The sequence below is a fragment of the Peromyscus eremicus genome, chromosome 1 (genome assembly GCF_949786415.1).
Source record: "Peromyscus eremicus chromosome 1, PerEre_H2_v1, whole genome shotgun sequence".
NCBI classification, from domain to species: Eukaryota; Metazoa; Chordata; class Mammalia; order Rodentia; family Cricetidae; genus Peromyscus; species Peromyscus eremicus.
The window spans coordinates 128,511,838-128,519,698 of record NC_081416.1 but is presented as its reverse complement, the minus strand read 5'-3'; the positions used below and the strand labels follow the sequence as shown (position 1 = coordinate 128,519,698).

The 7,861-nt window shown below is 38.3% G+C and overlaps 1 pseudogene; it reads right to left on the bottom strand.

Annotated features, from left to right (window-relative positions):
* Window positions 1-5,683: 5,683 nt before the first annotated feature.
* LOC131902303 (large ribosomal subunit protein P1-like) lies at window positions 5,684-6,014 on the bottom strand (annotated as a pseudogene).
* Between the last annotated feature and the right edge of the window lie 1,847 nt (window positions 6,015-7,861).

The following is a 7,861-nucleotide window of genomic DNA, read 5'->3' as shown; positions in this document are numbered from 1 at the left end:
AGCTGCTCATTCATAGAAGCATGGAGTCTCACAATGGTTCTAAAGCATCTGCAGGGGGCTGTGATTTAAATATCATGATCTCCCACCTCCAGACTGACCCATTTTCTTCAGTGCTGTGTAACCACCCACAGCATCACAGCCTCTAAGGAAATAAAGTCTCCCAAAGCCTACACTTTCCAGAAGTGAGCTTGGCAACTGCAAATTTGTGCAAGTACTGATTTTCTATTCTAGTTCTAAAAGGTGCCATGGTGCATAGATTCATGTCCAGATATAATTGTACACATAGCTCAGAGTATTATGTATAAACTAATGAGGGCTAAACATTGTTTCTGCATTAGCCAAGAACAGTAGGAAATCTTTAGAAAGAAAGTTAAATTAATGATAATGAGCCAACCTCTGATATGCGCACTTGTCCCTCTTTCTAAATAACAGGGAAAAAAATCCCACTTCAAGTAAATTTTAAACTTATGTCTGTATTTTATTGATCAAGAGGAACATTCCTATTATACAGACATTCACTCAGTTTCCTAAATATTACTGGGTTTCTCCTACATGCCAAATAATTTAGCACATATGAGGGAATAGAACAGAGATGTTTGCCTTAATAGAATTAGCCATGCTTTCTTTACAATCCTGTTAATTAACAAGTCTCACAATTTAAAAAAAAATCTTGTTATCTTCAACTAACAAATATCAGTTAGTTATATCAGTTTTTTTTCACACTAGAGTTTTAATATCTATTCATCTTCATTGAGAGTCCAATCCTATATTAGTTACGGAATTGCGGGCAGATCACCACTTTACTAAAACAAAGGTAAATCTCTGCAGTTTGTGGCAGCAACCAGAGAAGGAATGTGTCTTCCATTCTTACCTAAATGATACATAAATATCAGTTAAATATCATTTTTCATTTTGTTATTGAAATAAAATATGTGATTTTAAAAGTCGTAAGAATGAAAGAAATGCTTGCCTTATTGAGCTAACATTCTAGATGTAAAGCTATGGGAAAAAGGAAGAATTAAGGTAGATATGCAAAACAGAGTCTTAACAGTACATGGACAACTTTTATAAACACCTGAAGAAGTCTTTCTGGATGCCCTATCATTTGCCTGCCCATACTTTTATCCTTGTTAAGAGATAAGACATAGTCTGTAAAATTTTACTGCAGTAGAATAGGGCTATGTTACCTTAGTGACCAGGACCCGAGACAGTCCACATTGTCTCTGGAGATGCCTTGCCTTCACTCTCCTCAATGGATCATTTCCTAGGCATTGGTACTAGCATCCTTATGTTTTTCATGACCTGAATACTGTTCTGGCTGAGGAAGAAGTTATATTTTAATTAATGTGTTCTTTGTGTGCTTAAGAGCTATATGGCTAATGAGTCAGTTACCAACTAAGATAAGCATCATTGAGGTGCCAAGGCATAAAAGATGATGAGTTCTGAGTATTAATAGTCAATTAATGAGGAATGGATGGAACTTGGGGTGTCAGTAGCTAGTGACAAATTTTATATTGAGCACAGGTCTCCCATCATTCTGCTGCCTGCATCAATGCGTGTGTTGGCTTCAGGGAGCCCATAATTCCAAATTGCACCACTTTTAGGATATGTTACATCTCTGAAGCCACGTGGTCTGATTTGGGAAAAGTTGACATCGCAGTGTGTATTCTGTTTCTTTTCCACCAAGGAGTGTGTTCCATATAGTGTGTTTCAAGGTACAAATCAAAATAGTGTTTTATTTATCAGTTAGGTAAAAAAGGAAGACAAAAACTCTTTCTCTGGACAGCTGCTGTCACAAACTGCAGAGATTTACCGTTGTTTTAGTAAAGTGTTGAACTGCCTGTAATTCCATAACTAATATAGGGTTGGACCATCAATGGAACTGAATACTAAATAGATACTAAAACTCTAGTGTGAAAGGTGGTTAATGAAGAATATATTTACATGATTTCAAAGTGTTTCCATGAAGACTTCTTATTAATTGTGATGGGAAAACAGACACCTCCACATTGGAAAAAATAGAACTCTAATGACCGAAATCAAAGCACCTTATGCCCCCTGTTCCAGTTCCCTGAGAAAGACACAGAAAAGAATACATGGAATTCTACCCATGGAATTTGAATCAAATCCACAAGGAATACTTAGACAACTCCAAGGAGAGGGAATTTTTATTATGTGTTAAGACTATTACCAAATGTCAATACAATTAGAAGTAGAAAAAACTAAAATAATAAAATAAATAATAGGTTCTGCCTAAAAAAATAATTAAATGAAATATTTGCTTCCAAATCAAAGTTAAGTTGAAAGGAAAAAAAAGTAAATTTGAACTTCCTAAAAAATAAAAACATGGAACTGGACACTGTGTTAGATATCCCTATCATACTGTGTTCTAGAACATTTTGTAACTCTTTTGTAAATGTTGAATTCTACTCTCAGAAATTTTGATGTTGGAGGTGATTCTGGGGCTAAAGATCAAACTTAGGGCCTTGTGCATGCAGTCCCACTAGGCTACAATCTTTCCCCTACTCTTTATGTTTTAAGATATTTAATATATATAAAAAATCACGAGTCCTCATCTATAGTATAGTGACAGGTTCTATATAGCAAGAAATTTTCTGGATTCTGCTCCTTGTTCCTGGAAGGCAAATTCTAAACCCATGACATTTCCTAGGTGATTAGATAATAATAATAATTGTAGTTAGTCATATTTGACTCCTTGGACCACATTTAATAACTTATGCTGGTGAAATCATTTAAGATGGCAGATAGTTTTACAAAAAAAAAAAGCTAGCTATATTATTCAACAATTGAGTTTTAAACCACTTGGTATCATTCCAAATTTATGGCAGAAATGGCATCATGTAGCAAAGACTTCAATCAGTCATAGTTTAATCAAGTCTCAGTGAAAAACTGTGGATCTCAAAGCACAGGTGAGTCTCCTTGTCTGACAATACTCAGTATGTCACATATGGATGTGAGAGTCTTTGCATGCCTGTAAACCATGACACTTCTGCATTTTGCTGCATGTGCCTTACTGGAAGTGTTTCCAATGTGTGTCTTTTTCTTAAAATAAGCCTGTAATTGTAAGCAAAGCACACTCCTAAGTCTGAGAGTCAGTCCAACATATCAAGCCCCAGCAGCTAGTGGTAAGGTAGCTGATCAGTAGGAAAAACAGCCCAATAACTCCTCTGAGTGTCACAGTTGCTGGCTGTCAGGGCAGCCCAGCAATGGATTCTGTCTTTAAGCTCTGAATTTGGCTCAATTTCAGTTAATTGGTCTCAGAAGTCACTGCAGATTCATTGTACTAATTTTATAAAATTAAGTTTAATGTTTAATTTTTTTTAAATTTTAAGAATCTCATAAACTTCAAGAAGCAAGAAATATAACCCAAATACAATGTTTAGTAGGCTACCCATGTGTCTCTTTGATCATATCCTCTCAAAAACTGTAACTTCTCTCATTAGGTAAATGAGTCAATTATTAGATTCAGAATTCTTTGGAAGTTACTGAAGATTGGAAAAAAAGGATTCATTTTAAACTCAATTCAGTTTATGGATTTAAATGCTAAAACTGAGCAACAAGAGCTAAATATACGTCATTACCAGTGTGAATGTAGATTTCACCTCGAACAACTGGGGGAAAATTAAAATTAAACATTTTAAAATGACCTGAAAATACTATTATTGAGAATAATAAATTGCAATCAATCAATCAATCAATTATATAGATATCCACCCAAAGATATTTTAAAAACCTATGCCTGCCACATAGAAGATGATCAATAAATAGTAATTAGGATTCTATTTAGATTTTTTTCATACATGTATTTATTTTAAGAGAATGACAAAATCCCAACTAGACATCTCTCGTTGTTAAATGAAACCTCCACTGCCCTGAATGAGTTACATGGAATTGAGTTTTTGGGCAAAAGGACCACATGTAAACTCCCAAACAGCCCAGGATTTTAATAAGGCTACTGGTTGCTCCCCACACACTGATGGTAAGGCCCTGTTGCTGAAGACAATGCCTACATAACTCACTGAACATAGAGTAGTCAAGCTGGTGCCGACCTAGAGCCTTCAGCCCTACTGACGACTGTTCATGGTACTTGAAGGTACTCTGCACAATACCAGAGGAGAAAGGTCAATACAAATCCAGCTACAAACCATTCAGTCTACAATGGTGGTGTGACTGCATGATATGCGGGTGTAACAGTGGTACAAAAGATGTTGGAGTAACCAACCACTATTTGATTGGATTTAAGGCTCAGTCCATGAGAAGGAACCCATACCTGACAATGCTCCAGGGGCAAAAAAATCAGTCTAAGTAGGCCAGGGATCTAAGGGAAAACCAAACACTACTGTTTTACCAAAGGAATGTAGCAATAAAATGACTGCTAAGAACACTCTGCTACATTCAGAGATCAGTGTTTTTCTTCACTGTCATCAGAGAAGCTTCCTCCTACAGAGGATGGCAATAAATACAGAGACTCACAACTGAACAATGTGCAGAGAATGAGAGACCTTGGAACACTCAGTCCTAAATGAGATATATCCATCAAATCCCTTCCCGCAGAGCTCAGGGAACTTTGCCGAAGAGGAGGCAGAAAGATTATAAGAGCCAATAGGAGTAAAAAAGCCAAGGAAACAAGCCTTCTAGCTATAAACAGGACAGATACACAGATGCATGTACGAACTTACAGAAACTGTGGCCGCATGCACAGGGCCTGCACAGTTCAAAGCCAGATGGGGTAACAAAACTGAGAAGGGAAGTAGACACAAGCCTCTATCCCTAACCCAGAAGCTATCTCCAATTGATAACCATTTACAAAAGAAAAATTAGTTTTCTCCAAGGGAGTCTCACTGGATATACCAACCACACTTAAGGGCAGGCCCGCTGGCCCAGCAGTAGAGTGCCAACACAAACAAGCTCCGTAGTGTTTTGGGAACTTTTCTGTCTTTTTTTTTTTTTTTTTTTGAGACAGGGTTTTTCTGTGTAGCTTTGCACCTTTCCTGGAACTCACTTGGTAGCCCAGGCCGGCCTCGAACTCACAGAGATCCACCTGGCTCTGCCTCCCGGGTGCTGGGATTAAAGGCGTGCGCCACCACTGCCCGGCCTTTTCTGTCTTATAATGACTTGTTTAGGCATTTTTCCAATTTTATGTTTTATGGGATTTCTCTCTCTCTGTGTGTGTGTGTGTGTGTGTGTGTGTGTGTGTGTGTGTGTGTGTGAGAGAGAGAGAGAGAGAGAGAGAGAGAGAGAGAGAGGGAGGGAGGGAGGGAGAGACTGCATCTGTATGTGTTTCTTGTGCTTTTTCTTTCACTCTTCGTTTTTCTCTGCTTAACTGTTTTGTCCTATTATGTTTTTATTTGTTTGTTTATTTTTAGTTGTCTGCTTTCTAAGAGAGGAAAGAAGGTGTAGATCTGAGTGAGTTGGAAGGAGGGGAGGTTGGAAGGATGTGGGGGTAGTTAAGGGAAGGGAAACAGTGATTAGAATATAATGTATGGAATATAGTGTGTATTTTCATAATAATTAAAACTGTCCAATTAAAAAAATATTTATTGTAACAAATACTTTAAATAAAAACGTAAGAAACTTGATGAAATGTTGATGTTCATAACTTCTTTTTTTTTTTTTTTTTTTACAGGTTCATGTTTTTATTGGACATGTTAACAAAAGAGGTTTAGTCAAAAAGACCAAAGCCCATGTCGTCATCGACTCCTCAGATTCTTCCTTCTTTGCTTCCACTTTCTTTTCCTCAGCTGGGGCAGCAGCAGTAGAGGGGGCAGGACCACCTGCTGGCGCGGCTCCAGCCCACCAGCCCCTACGTTGCAGATGAGGCTCCCAATGTTGACATTGGCCAGGGCCTTTGCAAACAAGCCAGGCCAGAAAGGTTCAACATTGACACCAGCTGCTTTAATGAGGGCATTGATCTTGTCCTCCGTGACCGTCACCTCATCGTCGTGCAGGATGAGGGCGGAGTAGATGCAGGCGAGCTCGGAGACGGAGGCCATGTTGCCGGCACGGTGCTAGTTGCCGGATGAAGTGAGGGCCTCACCCCAACGCGGCCTTAGCTTCCTCGGAAGAACCGAGCACCTTGGCGGCAGCTGAGGAAAGGCTGTTCATAACTTCTTTCTGTAGTATACCACTCTTTGTTCTTAAATCTGAAATACATTTCAGCAGCATTTTGTAGATTTGGGCTAAAATAAATGAAACCCCAAGGACACAAGTTGTAAAACACTAACAAGTTCACCCCACCTCATGTTACTTCTAAACTTTAAGAGAAGAAAAGGGAAAGGAAAAAAAATTATGACAAGATGAAGGAGAGAAGGAACAAATGAAGGAAGGGAGTAAGAAAGGAAGACGATTTCATTTCTTCAAAGTAAAAGTACAGTTGTACAGGAACAACAACTAAATCAGAGTTTGGTTCTTATTTCTTTTAACCTTCTGCAATGCCACGAACCCACTGCCATGAGCATTCCTTCTTCTACTACATAGTGGGTTTATCCTCTCTTGTGTCTTCATTATCTATATCCACATTATCCACAAATGGACCCTAAGTAAATTTTATGAAATCTTGTCTGTGTTGCCTTTGACTTCTAGGGTAGTGTTATACTGTGTTTCCAAATACACACTAATTTAATTGTGTCCACTTTTACAAGCACAGATCATCTTCTCCCACTTCTCTATACACTACCCCACTCCACATTTTATTCCATCCACATTATGGCATTATTAGGTGGCTGCCTTTTGAGGCACTTCAGCAAGCAAAACCAACTCTTTCATCTGTTCCCAGTGACAACCGTGTTTCTGACAAGCTGATTCTACCCCCAGCTATAAGAAGGTAACTATATGCAGTAGCTTAATACATCTGAATACTTCAGCTACACCTTTTAATTATATTATATATCTCAGCAGGCTAACATATTCTGAGGTTGTACTTAAGTATTCACCCTGAAATAGAATAGACTGTGTATTAAATTAAACTACCAGATAAGACAACTTTGGCTGATGCATCTGCCAAGGAAGTGACAATTCACATAATTAGTTAGCAATACTGAAGGTATTCTGAATTATTTCCTGCTTATTTTTTAATAATCTGGTGCATACAGTCCACAGATATAAGCAGTTTCTATTAAACAATACACTATCAAGCAATACCTGAGCAAGTGTTGCATCTGTGGCTAGTAATATTCATGGTATATTAGATCAATTCTACAGATGAACAAACCAACCAAAAATGATCTGTTTTGGAACACCATGACAGAAAATGTAGCAGTTCTATGAAGTGAGCTTCAAGGAAGATGATATCAAGTCATACACCCTCCCACACCCACTTTCCTCTATCACTATTAAAAAACACATTGGTGTAGCAGTGATAGCCTAAAATTCCTAAAGCTAGCCTGGAGTCTTCCACACTTATTTTAGAATCTCAGCACACTAGCCAATTTTGAAATGTAGCTTCTTGGAACAGCAGAACACCCTATCAACAGAGTACTCCAACTGTGACCCATCACACTGGACCAGACCCCAAGGGTTTCCAAGTGGACTGAGATTAGCTCCAATCTTAAAAGGTAGGAAAAAGTTAGAGGAACAAATAGAGGTGAAGTTTTGTGTCTAAAAGAAGTATTAGAGAAGGCTCAGAACAGAGAGCTTGGTGGACTACAGAACCCAGTGCAGGCTCTAAGGAAAAATCCTAGGACATGAGACCACCAAGATACATTCAAAGGACACTGAGTGCATACTAAAGTGTTAATATGATTTACTTATTATTTTATTCCTATAGAGTCTCCCTGTGTGACCCAGGCTATCTTCAAGACCCCTGGCCTCAGACTACCAGAACTAGGACTGCAAACTTGTA